This window comes from Musca autumnalis, unplaced genomic scaffold (assembly GCF_047663935.1).
Source record: "Musca autumnalis isolate F117 unplaced genomic scaffold, ASM4766393v1 scaffold_3, whole genome shotgun sequence".
Taxonomy (NCBI): Eukaryota; Metazoa; Arthropoda; class Insecta; order Diptera; family Muscidae; genus Musca; species Musca autumnalis.
Window position 1 is genome coordinate 24,249,874 of NW_027411866.1, and position 23,788 is coordinate 24,273,661.

The window sequence follows — 23,788 nt, forward strand, 5'->3', positions numbered from 1 at the left end:
CTAAACATATATTATCTAAATATTAGATATTTATTAAGGAAAACATTGCTTTTACGAAACAAATTTAGAAATTTCTTCATGAAGGTAATAAAATTATAACAAAATCTGTTACTTTGAAATAATGTTGGACTTGTGTGAAAAAGTTAGTCTTTATAGACAAGCAAAAGAATTCTTTTTTGGCAAGAGCAAGCGATTTTGGGAGAAACAATCTTTTGATTTTCTATAAATACCTCTTTTCAGTTGTTATGAGGTCCATACTTTTTCTTGACGCCGATAAGAAGTCTATGATGCCAAGGTCGAGCATCATTCGTTTATGGTTGCAGAGCTATTAAGGAGGCCATAGTAAACCTTTCAGAGGCAACAAAAGCCAAAAGCAAAAGGCAAGGGCTTTGAGAACTTCTTGTACAGTTTATTATGATAATCTGAAGGTAAGGTCATTCCCAAAAGAGGCTGGTGAGGTTATATATTAACTTTTGAAGGGTGCTTCTATAGACCCTTTTTGAAAGATAGTGTATTTCTATAGACCCGTTCTAAAAGAAAGGGTGCTGCTGTGGTCCCTTTCTAATAGAAAGGGTGCTTCTACAGCCCCTTTCTGAAGTAAGGGAGCTTCTATAGCCCCTTTCGGAACGATAGGGTGCTTCTATAGAGCCTTTCTGAAAGAAAGGGTGCTTCTATAGAGAATTTCTGAAAGAAAGGGTGCTTCTATAGAGCCTTTCTGAAAGAAAGGGTGCTTCTATAGAGCCTTTATAAAAGAAAGGGTGCTTCTATAGAGCCTTTCTGAAAGAAAGGGTGCTTCTATAGCGCCTTTCTGAAAGAAAGGGTGCTTCTATAGAGCCTTTCTGAAAGAAAATGTGTTTTTATGGAGCCTTTCAAAAAGAAATAGTGCTTCTTTAGAGCCTTTTTGAAAGAAAGGCGCTTCTATAGAGCCTTTTTGAAAGGAAGGCGCTTCTATAGAGCCTTTTTGAAAGAAAGGGTGCTACTATAGTTTGTTTTTGTAGCACCTTTCTGAAAGAAATGGTGCTTCTATAGAGCCTTTCCGAAAGAAAGGGTGATTCTATAGAGCCTTTCTTAAAGAAAGGGTGATTCTATAAGTCTTTCTGAAAGAAAGTGTGCTTCTATAGACCCTTTCTGACAAAAGGGTGCTTCTATAGACACTTTCTGAAAAAAAGGTGTTTTTGTAGCACCTTTCTGAAAGAAAAGGTGCTTCTATAGAGCCTTTCCGAAAGAAATGGTGCTTCTATAGACCCTGTTTTGAAAGAAATGGGTGCTGCAAAATGGTGCTTCTATAGACCCTTTCTGAAAAAAGGGTGCTTCTATAGACCCTTTCTGAAAAAACGGTGCTTATGTAAAGCCTTTCTGAATAAGGCTTGTTTCTGTAAACCCTCTTCTGAAAGAAAGTTTGCTCCTGTAGACCCTTTCAGAAAGAAAAGCTGCTTCCGTAGACCCTTTCTAATAGATAGGAGCTTACAGCTTACGAAGAGACCCCTACAGTGGTTCTTCTATTCTATACGGTGTTCTTCTTCTATACAAGACCCCTACCTACGGTGTTCTTCTATTCTATACAAGACCCTTACCTACGGTGTTCTTCTATTCTATACAAGACCCCTACGGTGCTCTTCTATTCTATAGAAGACCCCTACGGTGCTCTTCTATTCTATAGAAGACCCCTACGGTGCTCTTCTATTCTATAGAAGACACCTACGGTGCTCTTCTATTCTATAGAAGACCCATACGATGCTCTTTTATTCTATAGAAGACCCATACGATGCTCTTCTATTCTATAAAAGACCCCTACGATGCTCTTCTATTCTATAGACGACACTTACGGTGTTCTTCTATTCTATAGAAGACCCCTACGGTGTTCTTCTATTCTATAGAAGACCCCTACGGTGTTCTTCTATTCTATAGAAGATCCCTACGGTGTTCTTCTATTCTATAGAAGACCCCTACGGTGTTCTTCTATTCTATAGAAGACCCCTACGGTGTTCTTCTATTCTATAGAAGACCCCTACGGTGTTCTTCTATTCTATAGAAGACCCCTACGGTGTTCTTCTATTCTATAGAAGACTCCTACGGTGTTCTTCTATTCTATAGAAGACCCCTACGGTGTTCTTCTGTTCCATAGAAGACCCCTACGGTGTTCTTCTATTCTATAAAAGACCCCTACCTTGTTCTTCCATTCTATGGAAGACCCCTACGGTGTTCTTCCATTGTATAGAAGACCCCTACCCTCTTCTGAAAGAAAGGCTGCTTCTATAGACCCATTCTGAAAGAAAGGCTGCTTCCGTAGACCCTTTCTGATAGGTATGAGCTTACGGAACCTACGGTGCTGTTCTATTCTATAGAAGACCCCTACGGTGTTCTTCTATTCTATAGAAGACCACTACGGTGTTCTTCCATTCTATAGAAGACCCCTACCGTGTTATTCTATTCTATATCAGACCCCTACCGTGTTTTTCTATTCTATAGAAGACCCCCACGGCGTTCTTCTATTCTACAGAAGACCCCTACGGTGTTCTTCTATTCTATAGAAGACCCCTACGGTGTTCTTCTATTCTATAGAAGACCCCTACGGTGTTCTTCTATTCTATAGAAGACCCCTACGGTGTTCTTCTATTCTATAGAAGACCCCTACGGTGTTCTTCTATTCTATAGAAGACCCCTACGGTGTTCTTCTATTCTATAGAAGACCCCTACGGTGTTCTTCTATTCTATAGAAGACCCCTACGGTGTTCTTCTATTCTATAGAAGACCCCTACGGTGTTCTTCTATTCTATAGAAGACCCCTACGGTGTTCTTCTATTCTATAGAAGACCCCTACGGTGTTCTACTATTCTATAGAAGACCCCTACGGTGTTCTTCTATTCTATAGAAGACCCCTACGGTGTTCTTCTATTCTATAGAAGACCCCTACGGTGTTCTTCTATTCTATAGAAGACCCCTACGGTGTTCTTCTATTCTATAGAAGACCCCTACGGTGTTCTTCTATTCTATAAAAGACCCCCACCGTGTTCTTCTATTCTATAGAAGAACCCCACGGTGTTCTTCTATATTATAGAAGACCCCTACGGTGTTCTTCTACTCTATAAAAGACCCCTACGGTGCTCTTCTATACAATATAAGACCCTACGGTGATGTTCTATTCTATAAAAGACCCCTACGGTGCTCTTCTATTCTATAGAAGACCCCTACCGTGTTCTTCTATGCTATAGAAGACCCCTACCGTGCTCTTCTATTCTATAGAAGACCCCTACGGTTTTCCTCTATTCTATAGAAGACCCCTACGGTGTTCTTCTTTTGTATAGAAGACCTCTACCGTGTTCTTCTATTCTATAGAAGACCCCCACGGTGTTCTTCTATATTATAGAAGACCCCTACGGTGTTCTTCTATTCTACAGAAGACCCCTACGGTGTTCTTCAATTCTATAGAAGACCCCTACGGTGCTCTTCTATACAATATAAGACCCTACGGTGATGTTCTATTCTATAGAAGACCCTACGGTGATGTTCTATTCTATAGAAGGCCCCTACGGTGTTCTTCTATTCTATAGAAGACCCCTACGGTGTTCTTCTATTCTATAGAAGACCCCTACCGTGTTCTTCTATGCTATAGAAGACCCCTACCGTGTTCTTCTATGCTATAGAAGACCCCTACCGTGTTCTTCTATTCTATAGAAGACCACTACCGTGTTCTTCTATTCTATAAAAGACCCCTAGGGTGCTCTTCTATTCAGACACCTAGGGTGCTCTTCGATTCAGACGCCTAGGGTGATCTTCGATTCAATAGAAGATCCCTACGGTGCTCTTCTATTCTATAGAAGACCCCTACGATGCTCTTCCATTCTATACACGACACCTACGGTGCTCTTATATTCTATAGGAGACCCATACGATGCTCTTCTATTCTATAGAAGAACCCTACGGTGCTCTTCTATTCAATAGAAGACCCGTACGGGTTTCGTAAAACTTTTAGTTTTGTAAAATGTCATCTTTAATGGCAACATTGGTTTAATATGACACAAGAGAGAAAGAGCAAGAGAGCCTCACAACACAGAACACAAAAGTAGTACTTTAACCGCCAGAAATGAAATAAGGGTTTGGTAAGGTCAGTTTTGTCGTGCGTGCTCATCACACAAATGAATTACCAGGCAAGTTATAGTGGCTTGTATAATAATCTTAATAAGAGTACTTCATATTCGTATTTTTAACATCCTTCAAGACCAAGAAATGCCGAAGAAGCAAAAGAGAACGACGGATGCTATCTTTAGAAAAATCAATATTTTCTTAATCGTATTTCATTTGAATTACTTACTTGTGTTGGGTTTATGGTAGGCGTAGGACACCACAAATTGTAAAAATGACAAAGAGCCCACCATATGATGATGATGCTCTGCTTTCGCCAACAAATTCCTCAACGCGTCCAAAGAAATTTTTAATAAGGAAAGATGTAAAATTGCACGCAATTAGAAAATGTTCTTTTTCTTTTTTGTCTTTCTTTTGATAATTGTCTTGTACGAGAGATTTTGCAATTAGACTATGAAACAAAAACTATTAACAAAAAACTATGGAGGAAAAACTAAAACTTCACGCTTCGCGAAAAAGGTGTTGATGGTTGGCGGCGGCTGGTTGACTTCCTTTCTATATTGAATATACACACAGATACACACACAACTGGATAAAATCAGTTTTTTTTTTTTTTTGTGGAATTGCAATGATGACCTAGCACACGCAATATTTTAACACTGTTTTTGTGGTTTCCTTTTTTCTAGTCCACTGCTATACGTTTTCAATATTTTTTTTTTTTTTTTTTAGAATTTTCAATAAAATTTTTAACAATTAAACCAATGTAAACTAATTTGTTTTAGAATTTTTATAACAAACTTCCCAAAAGTTTTCCAATTGTTTCTAGAAGAAAAAACCGTCCAATTTCCTGCAGTATTTATGTGTATACTTCTTCTATAGTATGTAGCTGTTATCTGCTTTGCTTTGAGGGGAAAAATTATGCTGCTCTATTTGTGAATTTATTGCTGTTGCTTTGGTTCCGAACGTTATTCACAATTTTTGGTATTGTGTATAGGCCAAGCTCTTTTTTAAGACTGAAAACCGGAGGAGCTGATACCTTAGCAAGTAGTTGGTAGGTATCCTTTTGTATAGCATAGTTTTAGGAGAAGAGCCTACAACAAATATATTTTATATGCAGCATTACCATTACAACAACTACTTGTACTCATTGAATTGTGTTTGGCTCTCATTTCACGTAGGGTAGGGTTTTTGTTATGTTCTCTCTCTCGTTGTCATTCGCTTGGAGAATAATTGAGAGCAACTCATAGAATATTGTGTGCAATGGTTCCTCGTTGTGTGTATTTATTTCCTAGACTCATTGCCATGGTTGAGGAATTTAACATGGGAAAAATTAAAGCATATTGTTAGGCGGAACAAACAAAGTAAGAAAAATATAAGGTAAGTGGCATATTTTTAGGAGGATTTCATGTTAATTTTTAAAGGAACAGAAAATATTTACACAAAATGAGGATATTTTTGTGAGCAAAGACATGAAGAATAGAACTAATGTTGACCCTGGAAACCCCGGAAAATTTCCAAACAACAAAATTTATATTGGAAAATTTCAGAAAAAACAAATAGAGAAGGTCAGTGGTTTGTCCGCCACTTCGCTGAGGTTGTCCATAAAGACTCTATGCAGTTCGTTCGTCTATAAAGACTCCCTTCCCGTCGCATCAGCTCGTCTATAAAAACTCGCATCAGCTAGTCCATAAAGACTCGCATCAGCTAGTCCATAAAGACTCGCATCAGCTAGTCCATAAAGACTCGCTTCAGCTAGTCCATAAAGACTCGCATCAGCTAGTCCATAAAGACTCGCATCAGCTAGTCCATAAAGACTCGCATGAGCTCGTCTATAAAGACTCACACCAGCTCGTCTATAAAATCTCTCTTCAGCTCGTCTCTGAAAAGTTCTCTTCAGCTCTTCTATGAAACTCCCTTCTTTCCAAATTCTTCCCAAACAACTACATCATTAAAACTAAAAATTCAAATTAGAAGTTCATTAACGTGCCATTCCTACAGGAATTACCCCACTCCAACACACAAATCCATTAACAGATTTATATCTAAAAACAATTTCTTTACATTTCCTGTTGGCGTTTTTTGTCTCTCAACAGTTCTAGAATTTCGTGTTATCTATTCATGAAGGAAAAATGCTAATGCGCAGACTCCAAAACCGGCCACCCTTATAGGTCCTTGTATCACTTGTTGTTGTATTCTGATGCAGTTATAATATACATGTATTTATTGAGATGCTTACAGAGATAACAGAGAGAAGTTATGTGGTTTGCGAAGAGTTTTAGAAGAGTCTTTACAGCAGCTGTCGATGTGCTATATTTGGAATAATTAATGGGGATTTTCTTGATAATCGGATAAAGCTATGATAAAATAGAAAAATTTAGAAAACTCAAGACAGACGTTTAGTGAAGAAGACCTCAGCAAGGGTTTTCTATAGAATATGCTATAGAAGACTACCGTAGGGGTCTTCTACAGGATAGAAGACAACCGTAGGGGTCTTCTACAGGATAGAAGACCACCGTAGGGGTCTTCTATAGGATAGACGACCACCGTAGGGGTCTTCTATAGGATAGAATACCACCGTAGGGGTCTTCTATAGGATAGAAGACCACCGTAGGGGTCTTCTATAGGATAGAAGACCACCGTAGGGGTCTTCTATAGGATAGAAGAACACCGTAGGGGTCTTCTATAGGATAGAAGAACACCGTAGGGGTCTTCTATAGGATAGAAGACCACCGTAGGGGTCTTCTATAGGATAGAAGACCACCGTAGGGGTCTTCTATAGGATAGAAGACCACCGTAGGGGTCTTCTATAGGATAGAAGACCACCGTAGGGGTCTTCTATAGGATAGAAGACCACCGTAGGGGTCTTCTATAGGATAGAAGACCACCGTAGGGGTCTTCTATAGGATAGAAGACCACCGTAGGGGTCTTCTATAGGATAGAAGACCACCGTAGGGGTCTTCTATAGGATAGAAGACCACCGTAGGGGTCTTCTGTAGGATAGACGACCACCGTAGGGGTCTTCTATAGGATAGAAGACCACCGTAGGGGTCTTCTATAGGATAGACGACCACCGTAGGGGTCTTCTATAGGATAGAATACCACCGTAGGGGTCTTCTATAGGATAGAAGACCACCATAGGGGTCTTCTATAGGATAGAAGACCACCGTAGGGGTCTTCTATAGCACCGTAGGGGTTTCTATAGGATAGAAGGCCACAGTAGGGGGTTTCTATAGGATAGAAGACCACAGTAGGGGTCTTCTATAGGATAGAAGACCACCGTAAGGTTCTTTTATAGGATAGAAGACCACCGTAGGGTTCTTCTATAGGATAGAAGACCACCGTAGGGTTCTTCTATAGGATAGAAGACCACCGTAGGGGTCTTCTATAGGATAGAAGAACACCGTAGGGGTCTTCTATAGGATAGAAGACCACCATAGGGGTCTTCTATAGGATAGAAAGCCACCGTAGGGGTCTTCTATAGCACCGTAGGGGTTTCTATAGGATAGAAGACCACCGTAGGGGTCTTCTATAGGATAGAAGACCACCGTAGGGGTCTTCTATAGGATAGATTACCACCGTAGGGGTCTTCTATAGGATAGAAGACCACCGTAGGGGTCTTCTATAGGATAGAAGACCACCGTAGGGGTCTTCTATAGGATAGAAGACCACCGTAGGGGTCTTCTATAGGATAGAAGACCACCGTAGGGGTCTTCTATAGCACCGTAGGGGTTTCTATAGGATAGAAGGCCACAGTAGGGGGTTTCTATAGGATAGAAGACCACAGTAGGGGTCTTCTATAGGATAGAAGACCACCGTAAGGTTCTTTTATAGGATAGAAGACCACCGTAGGGTTCTTCTATAGGATAGAAGACCACCGTAGGGTTCTTCTATAGGATAGAAGACCACCGTAGGGTTCTTCTATAGGATAGAAGACCACCGTAGGGGTCTTCTATAGGATAGAAGAACACCGTAGGGGTCTTCTATAGGATAGAAGAACACCGTAGGGGTCTTCTATAGGATAGAAGACCACCGTAGGGGTCCACCGTAGAGGTCTTCTATAGGATAGAAGACCACCGTAGGGTTCTTCTATAGGATAGAAGACCACCGTAGGGTTCTTCTATAGGATAGAAGACCACAGTAGGGGTCTTCTATAGGATAGAAGACCACCGTAGATGTCTTCTATGGGATAGAAAACCACCTTAGGTGTCTTCTATAGGATAGAAAACCACCGTGGGGGTCTTCTATAGGATAGAAGACCACCGTAGGGGTCTTCTATGTGATAGAAGGCCACCGTAGGGGTCTTCTATAGGATAGAAGACCACCGTAGGGGTCTTCTATAGGATAGAAGACCACCGTAGGAGTCTTCTGTAGGATAGAAGACCACCGTAGGGGTCTTCTATAGGATAGAAGACCACGGTAGGGGTCTTCTATAGGATAGAAGACCACCGTAGGGGTCTTCTATAGGATAGAAGAACACCGTAGGGGTCTTCTATAGGATAGAAGAACACCGTAGGGGTCTTCTATAGGATAGAAGAACACCGTAGGGGTCTTCTATAGGATAGAAGAACACCGTAGGGGTCTTCTATAGGATAGAAGAACACCGTAGGGGTCTTCTTTAGGATAGAAGACTTCTATAGGATAGAAGACCACCGTAGGGGTCTTCTATAGGATAGAAGACCACCGTAGGGGTCTTCTATAGGATAGAAGACCACCGTAGGGGTCTTCTATAGGATAGAAGACCACCGTAGGGGTCTTCTATAGGATAGAAGACCACCGTAGGGGTCTTCTATAGGATAGAAGACCACCGTAGGGGTCTTCTATAGGATAGAAGACCACCGTAGGGGTCTTCTATAGGATAGAAGACCACCGTAGGGGTCTTCTATAGGATAGAAGACCACCGTAGGGGTCTTCTATAGGATAGAAGACCACCGTAGGGGTCTTCTATAGGATAGAAGACCACCGTAGGGGTCTTCTATAGGATAGAAGACCACCGTAGGGGTCTTCTATAGGATAGAAGACCACCGTAGGGGTCTTCTATAGCACCGTAGGGGTTTCTATAGGATAGAAGGCCACAGTAGGGGGTTTCTATAGGATAGAAGACCACAGTAGGGGTCTTCTATAGGATAGAAGACCACCGTAAGGTTCTTTTATAGGATAGAAGACCACCGTAGGGTTCTTCTATAGGATAGAAGACCACCGTAGGGTTCTTCTATAGGATAGAAGACCACCGTAGGGTTCTTCTATAGGATAGAAGACCACCGTAGGGGTCTTCTATAGGATAGAAGAACACCGTAGGGGTCTTCTATAGGATAGAAGAACACCGTAGGGGTCTTCTATAGGATAGAAGACCACCGTAGGTGTCAACCGTAGAGGTCTTCTATAGGATAGAAGACCACCGTAGGGTTCTTCTATAGGATAGAAGACCACCGTAGGGTTCTTCTATAGGATAGAAGACCACAGTAGGGGTCTTCTATAGGATAGAAGACCACCGTAGATGTCTTCTATGGGATAGAAAACCACCTTAGGTGTCTTCTATAGGATAGAAAACCACCGTGGGGGTCTTCTATAGGATAGAAGACCACCGTAGGGGTCTTCTATGTGATAGAAGGCCACCGTAGGGGTCTTCTATAGGATAGAAGACCACCGTAGGGGTCTTCTATAGGATAGAAGACCACCGTAGGAGTCTTCTGTAGGATAGAAGACCACCGTAGGGGTCTTCTATAGGATAGAAGACCACGGTAGGGGTCTTCTATAGGATAGAAGACCACCGTAGGGGTCTTCTATAGGATAGAAGAACACCGTAGGGGTCTTCTATAGGATAGAAGAACACCGTAGGGGTCTTCTATAGGATAGAAGAACACCGTAGGGGTCTTCTATAGGATAGAAGAACACCGTAGGGGTCTTCTTTAGGATAGAAGACTTCTATAGGATAGAAGACCACCGTAGGGGTCTTCTATAGGATAGAAGACCACCGTAGGGGTCTTCTATAGGATAGAAGACCACCGTAGGGGTCTTCTATAGGATAGACGACCACCGTAGGGGTCTTCTATAGGATAGAATACCACCGTAGGGGTCTTCTATAGGATAGAAGACCACCATAGGGGTCTTCTATAGGATAGAAGACCACCGTAGGGGTCTTCTATAGCACCGTAGGGGTTTCTATAGGATAGAAGGCCACAGTAGGGGGTTTCTATAGGATAGAAGACCACAGTAGGGGTCTTCTATAGGATAGAAGACCACCGTAAGGTTCTTTTATATGATAGAAGACCACCGTAGGGTTCTTCTATAGGATAGAAGACCACCGTAGGGTTCTTCTATAGGATAGAAGACCACCGTAGGGTTCTTCTATAGGATAGAAGACCACCGTAGGGGTCTTCTATAGGATAGAAGAACACCGTAGGGGTCTTCTATAGGATAGAAGACCACCATAGGGGTCTTCTATAGGATAGAAGACCACCGTAGGGGTCTTCTATAGCACCGTAGGGGTTTCTATAGGATAGAAGACCACCGTAGGGGTCTTCTATAGGATAGAAGACCACCGTAGGGGTCTTCTATAGGATAGAAGACCACCGTAGGGGTCTTCTATAGGATAGAAGACCACCGTAGGGGTCTTCTATAGGATAGAAGACCACCGTAGGGGTCTTCTATAGGATAGAAGACCACCGTAGGGGTCTTCTATAGGATAGAAGACCACCGCAGGGGTCTTCTATAGGATAGAAGACCACCGTAGGGGTCTTCTATAGGATAGAAGACCACCGTAGGGGTCTTCTATAGGATAGAAGACCACCGTAGGGGTCTTCTATAGGATAGAAGACCACCGTAGGGGTCTTCTATAGGATAGAAGACCACCGTAGGGGTCTTCTATAGGATAGAAGACCACCGTAGGGGTCTTCTATAGGATAGAAGACCACCGTAGGGGTCTTCTATAGGATAGAAGACCACCGTAGGGGTCTTCTATAGGATAGAAGACCACCGTAGGGGTCTTCTATAGGATAGAAGACCACCGTAGGGGTCTTCTATAGGATAGAAGACCACCGTAGGGGTCTTCTATAGGATAGAAGACCACCGTAGGGGTCTTCTATAGGATAGAAGACCACCGTAGGGGTCTTCTATAGCACCGTAGGGGTTTCTATAGGATAGAAGGCCACAGTAGGGGGTTTCTATAGGATAGAAGGCCACAGTAGGGGGTTTCTATAGGATAGAAGTCCCCTTCGGTGGTATTCTATTCTATAGGAGGCCCCTTCGGTGGTTTCCTATTCTATAGAAGCCCCAACGGTTGTCTTCTAGAAGACCTAGAAGACGCCTACGGTTGTTGTCGATTTTGTAGAGGATCCCTACGGTGTTCTTCGATTCTACAGAACATACCTCCGGGGATCTTCGATTCTACAGAAGACCCCCTACGTTGGTCTGTTTTTCTATAGAAGACCCCCTATAAAATAACCGTCCGTCTTGTTTAAGAGAATTATGTCCTCTTTTACTAGACCATAAAGAAGACTGTGCTGAATTTCACAATCTTTAGGGAATTGGTGACACTTATTTGCCATTTCCTCTGAAATTCATTACGGTTATAATGGCTTGCGAATAAAAATTTTTCTTCAATACATTCTCGTTCATCTTGATTGGGAGAGATTCCAAAGAACCCAGTCATCACATACGTACATGCACACTTATGTATGTGAGGTTATAAACAAATTCAAGGTTGTAAAATGATGAGATGCGTAACCTCAGTAGATAATTTTGACTAGGTAGCAGAGCTTTTTGGAATATGTATATTGTATTTTGTTCTTGTTTGTTTTTCTTGAAACAGATATGTTGCTTCTTCTTCTTATGTGTCTGTCTGTCTCGTTAAGCAAATAGAAATGTACAAATATAATTTTTTTAATTACGTTGACAACACAAAGAATTCCCTTCCATAAAATAAATAAAATTAACCATTTAAAGTGTATTCATAGAGGTAGTAATCATAAAAAGGTGATGGTTGTTCAAATTTAGTTCTCTCGTGACGTCAAATAGGTTTATCAAGTGATGAAGGAAGGGAAGTGGTACAACATAATGATTATAAATTTCAATACCCACAGTTTTATCTCAAAATATATGCCAAGAGATATCAAAGGTAGCTATAAAAAAGGTGATGCTTGTTCAAATTTAGTTTTCAAATGACGAAGGAAGAGGTCATAAAATTCAATTTTCAAATTTCAAAAATACCAAGACATGTGCCAAAAAAAATTCTATTTACCATGTCGTAAATTTCCGACACGTGATATGTGATATACATATGTATGTGTGTATCTGCGTATACCTTTACTCTTTAATGATAATTGTTTGTCGTAATATTTCTTTTTTTTGTTTGTCAAGTCATTTATTTGATTGATTTGCCTTGGGGTCATTATGGGCTAAAGTTGTTCAAGTTACTTGGTTTTTTTGCGCTGCTATACTTTAAAATGTAATTCTTTTGTTGTTTCGTTTAATATTTTTACCTCAAAAATGCATATCACATACCAAAACAAAAAAAAAAAAAAACATAACCTCTTGGCCAACAATAAGACCGGTTTTTCATACGTGTTATTTATTTCAAGACAATAACAAAAATTAAAAAAAAAAAAACAACAAAAAATATTCCCCAAAACAACTTCAGTGTCTTGTTTTGCCTTTTCCCCCTGAGTTTTAGCCCAGTTTACGTTTTTTGCTGCTGCCTTTAAAGGTAATGGCGTTTTATTGCTGCTGTTCGTTCTGTTATTTTGCTTTAGTTTTTGGATTTTAGTTAGTCTGCAGTCTATTTGTATCGTGTGCATGTCTTCCCGATAACAACAACAACAATAATGAACACATTCATTACTTTAATTTTAGCTTTACGCTATTGTGAAATGGATTTTTTTTTATATTTTTGTCATGTTTTCTTTTTTGTCTTAACTGGAACGTTGCAGTTTTTAAATTTTGCTCTTTGCTTCCTGCAGTGACGGTTGATGATAGTGTTTTTTGAGAGCAAGAACTCAGAAATGATTTTGAACAATATATCCCATAGAAAAGAAAACCAACGTTGGGGTCTTCTATAGAATATATGACCAATATATGACTAATTTATAGAAGACCCCAACGAAGGTCTTCTAATTTATATAAGACACCTCCGGTGGTCTTCTATTCTATAGAAGAACCCTATGGAGGTCTTATACTCTATCGAAGTCCCCTACGGTGGTCTTGGAAGACCTCTACGGTGGTCTCCTATTCTATAGAAGAACCCTACGGTGGCCTTATTTTCTATAGAAGAACCCTACGGTGGTCTTCTATTCTATAGAAGGCCCCTACAGTGGTCTCCTGTTCTACAGAAGACCGCTACAGTGGTCTGCTATTCTGTAGAAGGCCCCTACAGTTGCTCCCTATTTTATAGAAGACAACTACCGGGGTACCTATTTTATAGAAGGACCCTACCAAGGTCTATAGAATAGAAGACCACCGTAGGGGTATTCTATAGAATGTAAGACCACCGCAGGGGTCTTCTATAGAATGGAAGACCACCGTAGGGGTCTTCTATAGAATAGAAGACCACCGTAGGGGTCTTCTACAGAATAGAAGACCACCGTAGGGGTCTTCTACAGAATAGAAGACCACCATAGGGGTCTTCTATAGAATAGAAGACTTCCGTAGGGGTCTTCTATAGAATAGAAGACTTCCGTAGGGGTCTTCTATAGAATAGAAGACTTCCGTAGGGGTCTTCTATAGAATAGAAGACTTCCGTAGGGGTCTTCTATAGAATAGAAGACTTCCGTAGGGGTCTTCTATAGAATAGAAGACTTCCGTAGGGGTCTTCTATAGAATAGAAGACTTCCGTAGGGGTCTTCTATAGAATAGAAGACTTCCGTAGGGGTCGTCTATAGAATAGAAGACCACCGTAGGGGTCTTCTATAGAATAGATGACCTCCGTAAGGGTCTTCTATAGAATAGAAGACTTCCGTAGGGGTCTTCTATAGAATAGAAGACTTCCGTAGGGGTCTTCTATAGAATAGATGACCTCCGTAGGGGTCTTCTATAGAATAGATGACCTCCGTAAGGGTCTTCTATAGAATAGAAGACTTCCGTAGGGGTCTTCTATAGAATAGAAGACTTCCGTAGGGGTCTTCTATAGAATAGAAGACTTCCGTAGGGGTCTTCTATAGAATAGAAGACTTCCGTAGGGGTCTTCTATAGAATAGAAGACTTCCGTAGGGGTCTTCTATAGAATAGAAGACTTCCGTAGGGGTCTTCTATAGAATAGAAGACTTCCGTAGGGGTCTTCTATAGAATAGAAGACTTCCGTAGGGGTCTTCTATAGAATAGAAGACTTCCGTAGGGGTCTTCTATAGAATAGAAGACTTCCGTAGGGGTCTTCTATAGAATAGAAGACTTCCGTAGGGGTCTTCTATAGAATAGAAGACTTCCGTAGGGGTCTTCTATAGAATAGAAGACTTCCGTAGGGGTCTTCTATAGAATAGAAGACTTCCGTAGGGGTCTTCTATAGAATAGAAGACTTCCGTAGGGGTCTTCTATAGAATAGGAGACCACCGTAGGGGTGTTCTATAGAATAGGAGACCACCGTATGGGTCTTCTATAGAATAGGAGACCACCGTAGGGGTCTTCTATAGAATAGGAGACCACCGTAGGGGTCTTCTATAGGATAGAAGACCACCGTAGGGTTCTTCTATAGAATAGAAGACTTCCGTAGGGGTCTTCTATAGAATAGAAGACTTCCGTAGGGGTCGTCTATAGAATAGAAGACCACCGTAGGGGTCTTCTATAGAATAGAAGATCACCGTAGGGGTCTTCTATAGAATGAATACTTCCGTAGGGGTCTTCTATGGCATAGATGACCTTCGTAGGGGTCTTCTATGGAATAGATGACCTCCGTAGGGGTCTTCTATAGAATAGAAGACCACCGCAGGGGTCTTCTATAGAATAGATGACCTCCGTAGGGGTCTTCTATAGAATAGAAGACCAACGTAGGGGTCTTCTATAGCATAGAAGACCAACGTAGGGGTCTTCTATAGAATAGAAGACCACCGTAGGGGTCTTCTATAGAATAGAAGACCACCGTAGGGGTCTTCTATAGAAAAGTAGACCACCGTAGGGGTCTTCTATAGAAAAGAAGACCACCGTAGGGGTCTTCTATAGAATAGAAGACCAACGTAGGGGTCTTCTATAGAATAGAAGACCAACGTAGGGGTCTTCTATAGAATAGACGACCAACGTAGGGGTCTTCTATAGAATAGAAGACCACCGTAGGTGTCTTCTGTAGAAAAGAAGACCACCGTAGGGGTCTTCTGTAGAAAAGAAGACCACCGTAGGGGTCTTCTATAGAATAGAAGACCAACGTAGGGGTCTTCTATAGAATAGAAGACCAACGTAGGGGTCTTCTATAGAATAGAAGACCAACGTAGGGGTCTTCTATAGAATAGAAGACCACCGTAGGGGTCTTCTATAGAATAGAAGACCACCGTAGGGGTCTTCTATAGAATAGAAGACCACCGTAGGGGTCTTCTATAGAATAGAAGACCACCGTAGGGGTCTTCTATAGAATAGAAGACCACCGTAGGTGTCTTCTGTAGAAAAGAAGACCACCGTAGGGGTCTTCTATAGAATAGATGACCTCCGTAGGGGTCTTCTATAGAAAAGAAGACCACCGTAGGGGTCTTCTATAGAATAGAAGACCACCGTAGGGGTCTTCTATAGAATAGAAGACCACCGTAGGTGTCTTCTGTAGAAAAGAAGACCACCGTAGGGGTCTTCTATAGAATAGATGACCTCCGTAGGGGTCTTCTATAGAATAGAAGACCAACGTAGGGGTCTTCTATAGAATAGACGACCAACGTAGGGGTCTTCTATAGAATAGAAGACCACCGTAGGTGTCTTCTGTAGAAAAGAAGACCACCGTAGGTGTCTTCTGTAGAAAAGAAGACCAACGTAGGGGTCTTCTATAGAATAGAAGACCACCGTAGGGGTCTTCTATAGAATAGAAGACCACCGTAGGGGTCTTCTATAGAATAGAAGACCACCGTAGGGGTCTTCTATAGAATAGAAGACCACCGTAGGGGTCTTCTATAGAATAGAAGACCACCGTAGGGGTCTTCTATAGAATAGAAGACCACCGTAGGGGTCTTCTATAGAATAGAAGACCACCGTAGGGGTCTTCTATAGAATAGAAGACCACCGTAGGTGTCTTCTGTAGAAAAGAAGACCACCGTAGGGGTCTTCTATAGAATAGAAGACCAACGTAGGGGTCTTCTATAGAATAGAAGACCAACGTAGGGGTCTTCTATAAAATAGAAGACCACCGTAGGGGTCTTCTATAGAATAGAAGACCACCGTAGGGGTCTTCTATAGAATAGAAGACCACCGTAGGGGTCTTCTATAGAATAGATGACCTCCGTAGGGGTCTTCTATAGAAAAGAAGACCACCGTAGGGGTCTTCTATAGAATAGAAGACCAACGTTGGGGTCTTCTATAGAATAGGAGACCACCGTAGGGGTCTTCTATAGATTAGAAGACCACCGTAGGGGTCTTCCATAGAATAGAAGACCACCGTAGGGGTCTTCTGTAGAAAAGAAGACCACCGTAGGGGTCTTCTGTAGAATAGAAGACCACCGTAGGTGTCTTCTGTAGAAAAGAAGACCACCGTAGGGGTCTTCTATAGAATAGATGACCTCCGTAGGGGTCTTCTATGGAATAGATGACCTCCGTAGGGGTCTTCTATGGAATAGATGACCTCCGTAGGGGTCTTCTATGGAATAGATGACCTCCGTAGGGGTCTTCTATGGAATAGATGACTTCCGTAGGGGTCTTCTATGGAATAGATGACCTCCGTAGGGGTCTTCTATGGAATAGATGACCTCCGTAGGGGTCTTCTATGGAATAGATGACCTCCGTAGGGGTCTTCTATGGAATAGATGACCTCCGTAGGGGTCTTTTATGGAATAGATGACCTCCGTAGGGGTCTTCTATGGAATAGATGACCTCCGTAGAGGTCTTCTATGGAATAGATGACCTCCGTAGAGGTCTTCTATGGAATAGATGACCTCCGTAGAGGTCTTCTATGGAATAGATGACCTCCGTAGGGGTCTTCTATGGAATAGATGACCTCCGTAGGGGTCTTCTATGGAATAGATGACCTCCGTAGGGGTCTTCTATGGAATAGAAGACTTCCGTAGGGGTCTTCTATGGAATAGATGACCTCCGTAGGGGTCTTCTATAGAATAGAAGACTTCCGTAGGGGTCTTCTATAGAATAGAAGACTTCCGTAGGGGTATTCTATAGAATAGAAGACCACGATAGGGGTCTTCCATAGAATAGAAGACCACCGTAGGGGTCTTCTATAGAATAGAAGACTTCCGTAGGGGTCTTCTATGGAATAGATGACCTCCGTAGGGGTCTTCTATGGAATAGATGACCTCCGTAGGGGTCTTCTATGGAATAGATGGCCTCCGTAGGGGTCTTCTATGGAATAGATGACCTCCGTAGGGGTCTTCTATGGAATAGATGACCTCCGTAGGGGTCTTCTATGGAATAGATGACCTCCGTAGGGGTCTTCTATGGAATAGATGACCTCCATAGGGGTCTTCTATGGAATAGATGACCTCCGTAGGGGTCTTCTGTAGAATAGAAGACATCCGTAGGGGTCTTCTATAGAATAGAAGACTTCCGTAGGGGTCTTCTGTAGAATAGAAGACATCCGTAGGTGTCCTCTATAGAAAAGAAAACTTCCTTAGATGTCTTCTATAGAATTTAAGTCCTCCTTGGGGGGTCTTCAAATCTTAAAATTTTAAAATTATTAATTTTTTTTGCACTTACCTAAAATTCTTTCAAAAGTCATATAAAACAATATGTTCCCCTGCTTGGGGTGCGCCAAATAATCCACTCGGTAAGATAGGTAGATAGCGATGAGTGTTTTAAAGGTGAAATTTAAAGCTTATACTGCTTTCTGTAATGAAAACAAGAAAACAAAAATCAGATAAAAGAAATGATAAGATTAGTCTCCACAAAAAGTTATGAAGAAGTTCTTGATCCCACTAAATAAAAATAGAAGACCACCGCAGGGGTCATCTGATGCCTCCTGCACTTTCTCACTCTTACCAAGAGGCCTGAAGTAAAAGAGTTTAAATTTCTTTCGTCGCCCATCAACATATAGCAGCTTATGTTAGCTCTAAAGGATCATATTTTCCTGCCAAAGAAAACAAGGAAACCCTTTGGGTGAATTTTTAGACGAATTGGGATAGAGCCTTCCATTATATACACTAATCCCGGAACCACAAAAATGTATTTCCGGATTGCTACGATTTTTTTTTAATTCTTTTTTTTTAATTTTAAATGGAATCTTGATCCGGGATAAAAAAAAATTCCAAAACTAGACTAGCCTTAGTATCTTTTCTTTGTAGAAATTTCGATTAGAGGTCTAGATATTCAACTTCCCTCCACCAAAGATGTATATCATTGCAATCGGGACGACAAAACCTATCTCTGGTTAAAATTTCATAACACTTTGGTTGGTGCGCCTTAACTTAAAACGAAACTGGGTTGAACTAAATGCAACTGCCACTACTTAGGGTCCACAGATATTTAAATTTAAACATCAAGAAACTAGAGGAGAATAACCTATCAAAATTTATCTGGAACCTGGAAAAACGTTACCATGTTTTTGTTACAGAAAAACAAATACCTACAAAGCATATTAAAATAAGTTATTTATAATTTCACAAAAATTCCATTGAAATTTGTCAACATAAATTGCTATGATTTTTAATAATATTTCCTTACATTTATTTTTGTTTTGCGCTCTTGTTTTTGTTTGTTTATTGGACAACAACCACAGGGCGTGTGGAGGAGAAATAATAAAATCAACGAAAAACGTCAACTGTAACGAAACAATAAAAGAAAAACAATAACAATGAAATAAAAATAAATACAAAAACATAAATAATATATTAAAATAAAAACATATTTGTATAGTATATAAATAGGTACACATTCACAGAGTGACTATGTGGCTGGTTAGTAGGTTCTTTGATAAAAGTGACGACTAGCTAGTGGAGCAAGCTATTGTTGCCAAGACAATGTTTTTGTTTGTGATAGGTGGACGAGGGCCGGGGCGCCGGGGTGGGTGATTGATGCTTTTGTGTTTTGCATTCACAAGTAAATATTTTTAGCAAATACTTAAAGCATTCACTTAAAGGTACTTCACCCCCACCAACCACACTTCTTGGTCGTGTCATACGGTCCCCAAGTAACACTTATTACATACAAATATACCCTATAGTATACATAAACCAACAATATTTAGTATACACATAACGACACAACACACATTAAACCCTCTTCATTATTTTCACACCACCACTTTAAATAGTAAGTGAATCCTCCTCACAGATAGATGGATGTATGGGCAAAGACCCCTTTCGTCCTCCCCCACCCCCACACATAATACCAGAGAAGCCATTTCACTACAAACTTAGTCAAGCGACAGTCTAAGAAACACCTGGTTCTCGCTTTCTAGGTCTTTGTGGAAAATAATAGATCTGCATGAAGCCTTTAATCTTCACACATTTTTTAATTTTCACAATTTTATGCAATTCTTTTTTGTTGGTTTCCACGTCATTTGGTAGTTACTTTGGCATCGACGACATACAAAACTGCAAATTATATACCCATATACACACATGATATGATATTTTTGCCAAACGCTGAAAAAAAGCAAGCAACGAATCCAACCAGTCACTTCACTTTTGCCAGCCAGCACACAAAAAAAATTGCACCATTTCACTCTAACCTCACTTTTATAGTAGAAGTTTCTTTGCAAGTTAATTTGTCATTTTATTCCATTTAAATTACCTTTAATATGTTGAAAAACTATTGAAAAGTTTTCTAACAATATTACTCAATGATTTTTAACGCTTTGCACAAGAAATTTTCAAAGAAAAACTCAAAAAATTGGTCAGCTCTTCAAAATACGATGTTAATTCGCAATTATTTCAATGCACAATAATTGAGATAATGTGGTTAGGGTTCTATAGGTATAAAAATGAAAAAAATGTCGATGTGAAAGAGAATCTTAACTATCATGTGGCCAGCAAACATGTCAAGTTGGGATATTCATTCAAAGCGAAATGATTGATGACACGGAAGTATACATAATAGCTATGTTCCTTTACGTGCAAGAATCTTCAAGTTTTAGCTCTGTTCCTTTACGTGCCTGAGGTTACCATTTCTTACCATTTTTAACCTGCAACGCGTTCCTTTACTTTAGAATGAATACAATTTATATGAGAGCAGTTCACCACTTTTACCATTTTTTGCCATTGTTACCATTTTTAAAAGTAAAGGAACAGACCATTTATCACTTTTTACTCGAAAAGCGTTCCTTTACTTCAGACACCATACAATACATATGGGAGCAGTTTACAACTGGTCTGTTCCTTTACTTTTGAAAATGGTAAAACCGGCAAAAGTAGCAAAAGTTGTGAACTGCTCTCATATGAATTGTGTGGTGCATGGTACAAATACACAGGTAGCCGCATCGGCAATTGTTGGTAACATAAGGTGTCAAAATTTGACATCAATTCAATGCAGTTGACACATTATGTTACCATCAGCTGGCATGATAATGCTACCTGTATTATTGTACCATGGTGTGGTGTCAGAAGTAAAGGAACGCTTTTCGAGTAAAAAGTGGCAAAACTTGAAGATTCTTGCACGTAAAGGAACAAAGCTTATCACAAGTTATTTCATCTGCAACATCCACATGAAATTGATAACAGGAGTTATATTAGCTTTGTTCCTTTACTTTTTAATGGTAAGAGTGGTAGAAGAGAAAAGTGTCAAAATTGCTCTCTCATGAACATTTTTACCAGAAAAGTAAAGGAACGGAACAATGGTAGATCTGGCAGCAATGTCAAAAAGAAACATAAAATAATCAATTTTCGCCTTTTATTTCACAGTTTTTAATTTAGTTTTGTCAGCGTTCGACTTTTTCTTCTTCATTGTGAAATAATCGTCACACAAAAGTCGAAAAATGAGTTCTGCCATTTTTTACCTGTAGAAATTTTGCTGGTAGCCTGTGGTATAAGAGAAAGCGATTTCGCTCTCTCTCCACTCTCACTCTCTTAAAAATTGCTTCCAGTTTTGCCACTTTTCGGGGTTAAGGAACGCTTTGCAGGTAAAAATGGTAACAAATGGTAAAAATGGTAACCTCAGGTAAGTAAAGGAACACAGCTTATGTTGTCACTTTGGGTATACTAACCCTGCGTTTACACATGACAGGACAGTTGAGTACATGTCTTGATTGTCAAAACCCCAAAACTTGCCTGTGTGACGTAGGCGTCCAGACAACTACAAAAACAGTTGTAGAATTATGAATGAAAATCGTAGATTTCTTTTTTTTTCGTTCACATATTTGGTTTTGTTTATGTTCTTTTATTTTCAACACATTTCAATTATTATCATACTTAGTTTTACAAAAATGTCAAAATTTTTTTAACCAGGCTGTCTGTGAAAAAATTATGGACAGCTGGGAGACAACCGACAACTGTATGTATGTGTTAGTAAATCAGAGTTGTATTTGCAGACAGACTGTCTTGTGTAAACGTCTAGTAATATACAGAACAGCTGATGTCATACATGTGAAAAAGCAGATGGTCTGATGACGGCCTTAAACGTCAAATGAAATCCAATGGATTTCAGATGAATTTTCATTTGACGTATACGCAAAGGAATTGACAGTTGAAATCGAGTGGATTTCGTAAATGTAAATCAAGCATAAGCCCACGTGATTGTTATTGGCCTGTTCCCGTACTTTATAAAGTGGTAAAAGTCGTAAACGATTTTCATATAAATTTTGTGTACGGGAACGCAAAATGTGTAAAAGTGGTAAAAATTGTAAAAACTTTTTAGTTCTGGAACAGAGCTTATGTTTGTTGCATGGTGGAATAAGAAGGTGTTACATCATATCATACCAAACGTCAAAATTGTTCACAATAACGCATTGCTGTGAATTGCTTGTTTACCTTTTGTATGTGATTTTATTCACAATAATGCATTTTGACAACTAGTGTGATAATCAGCTGTTTTTCCCGTTGTACCTGTATTATTGTGCCATGGTTTGTTGTCAAAAACATTATTGTGATTTAAAATACAAAGAAACTCAAATCACAATAATATAAAACCTATTACGTTTGTTGTCAAAAGTTGTTAACAGAACTCTGAATGTCCGATTTTAATGGACATTAGTGTTTTACCCTGCGTTTACTTGGCGTTTACACAAGACAGACTGTCTGCAAATACAACTCTGAGTTACTTATACATACAAACATTTGACTAGTTGTCTCGGCACTGTCTGGTAATTTTCGTAGAGAGTAAACATGGACACTTTTGAATAAATGAAAATAAAACTATTTCAAATAACAAAAATACTACAGAAATGTATTATACATTGACAAATTCATAATATTAAAAATTGTTTTGCCATTGTCCGGACGCCTACGTCACACAGGCAAGTTTTGGGTTTTTGACAATCAATACATGTACTCAACTGTCCTGTCATGTGTAAACGCAGGGTTTCGACATAGTGAAACAGACCCAAATTATAGATTCCCAGCAAAAAGTTTGCATCCGCGGATGCAGTTAAATCACTAGAACAATTGCCGCTTGAGTACATCTTTTCCTATGAATTCACCTATGAATTTTACAAGAGAGCGCGCAGCTAGGATGCACTCCATTTTCGATCCATATCACAGCCTTTGATGTAGTGTTTTGGATTGAATTTAAATGCAGTCTAAAGATGCTATAAAATGTAAGCCATTGCAAATATCCCAAAATAAATAAAATACATTGCTTATTATTATATAAAAACTATCCATTAAATTTGATCATAACTGAGTTTACTCTGCTTTTTGTGACACCGTAACTGATATTGCTCATCATCCAAATGGTTTTTCATTTTCTCGTCCAACTCCAGTTCAGATTTCCAAAAAAAAACTCTAACTCCACTTCGAAAATAATTTGCGTCTCGCGAATTAGTGCAATGTTCGTATCTTTAGTTTGTATTTATTTATTTTTTTAAACAAATTCTTATAATTTTAAGGCCTACGTACATAAGCTGCCTTGCCTGATTGCCTGGCTTTCCTGCTTCATTTCTGACATAATAAAAATAAAAGAATAAAGAAGGCCGAGCAAATTTCGAACTGGGTTGCCCTTTTCTTTTTTATTCTTTTCTCAGAGGCAGGCAAGGCAGCTTATGTACTCACCCCTTTAGACACTCTTTCTTGTAGTCAGAAAAATAGACTGCGACTGTAGGGATCAAAAAATTGGCTTGCTTGGCTAGGGATCTATAAGCGAGTGCTTCTAAAATGTATCGAGCCGAGTGCATTTTGCATAACTCCGTGTGGACTGCATCGAAAGATGTATTGAAATCATAACTCTACATTGTACTACTTCCAAACTTTTTTGCTGGGTTTTGTTTCGATTTGCGTTACATTTGTTTACATTTTTGTCTTCTTTTTTGTTTGAACGATTCGTGTGACAGGCAAACATTTTTACAAAAACAGGCTGTAAAACGCCTTTAATGTTTGGTTTACATTCGGCGTCGATTCGTGATTTCGCGCGGAATCAAGCAAAATTTATCATGATTTCGCATACAAAAGTGAATTCATCTCATTTCGTGATTTCAGCGAAATCAACATCGAAATCACAG

The 23,788-nt window shown here is 40.0% G+C and overlaps 1 protein-coding gene across 6 annotated transcripts in view; it reads right to left on the bottom strand.

The window, feature by feature from the left end:
* Positions 1 to 20,166, bottom strand: part of eIF5 (eukaryotic translation initiation factor 5) — a 37,633-nt gene extending 17,467 nt beyond the window's left edge. Inside the window, exons 1-3 of one of the 6 annotated variants that reach the window (XM_073978715.1) lie at positions 19,933 to 20,166; positions 18,862 to 18,958; positions 17,899 to 18,028 (exon numbers count right to left, since the gene is read on the bottom strand). The gene's annotated coding sequence lies outside the window, so the exon portion shown is untranslated. Of the gene's footprint in view, positions 1 to 4,312; positions 4,639 to 4,951; positions 5,153 to 17,898; positions 18,029 to 18,861; positions 18,959 to 19,932 lie in introns of those variants that run through there. The other 5 variants (XM_073978717.1, XM_073978718.1, XM_073978720.1 and 2 more) reach the window with 5 other exon arrangements.
* Between the last annotated feature and the right edge of the window lie 3,622 nt (positions 20,167 to 23,788).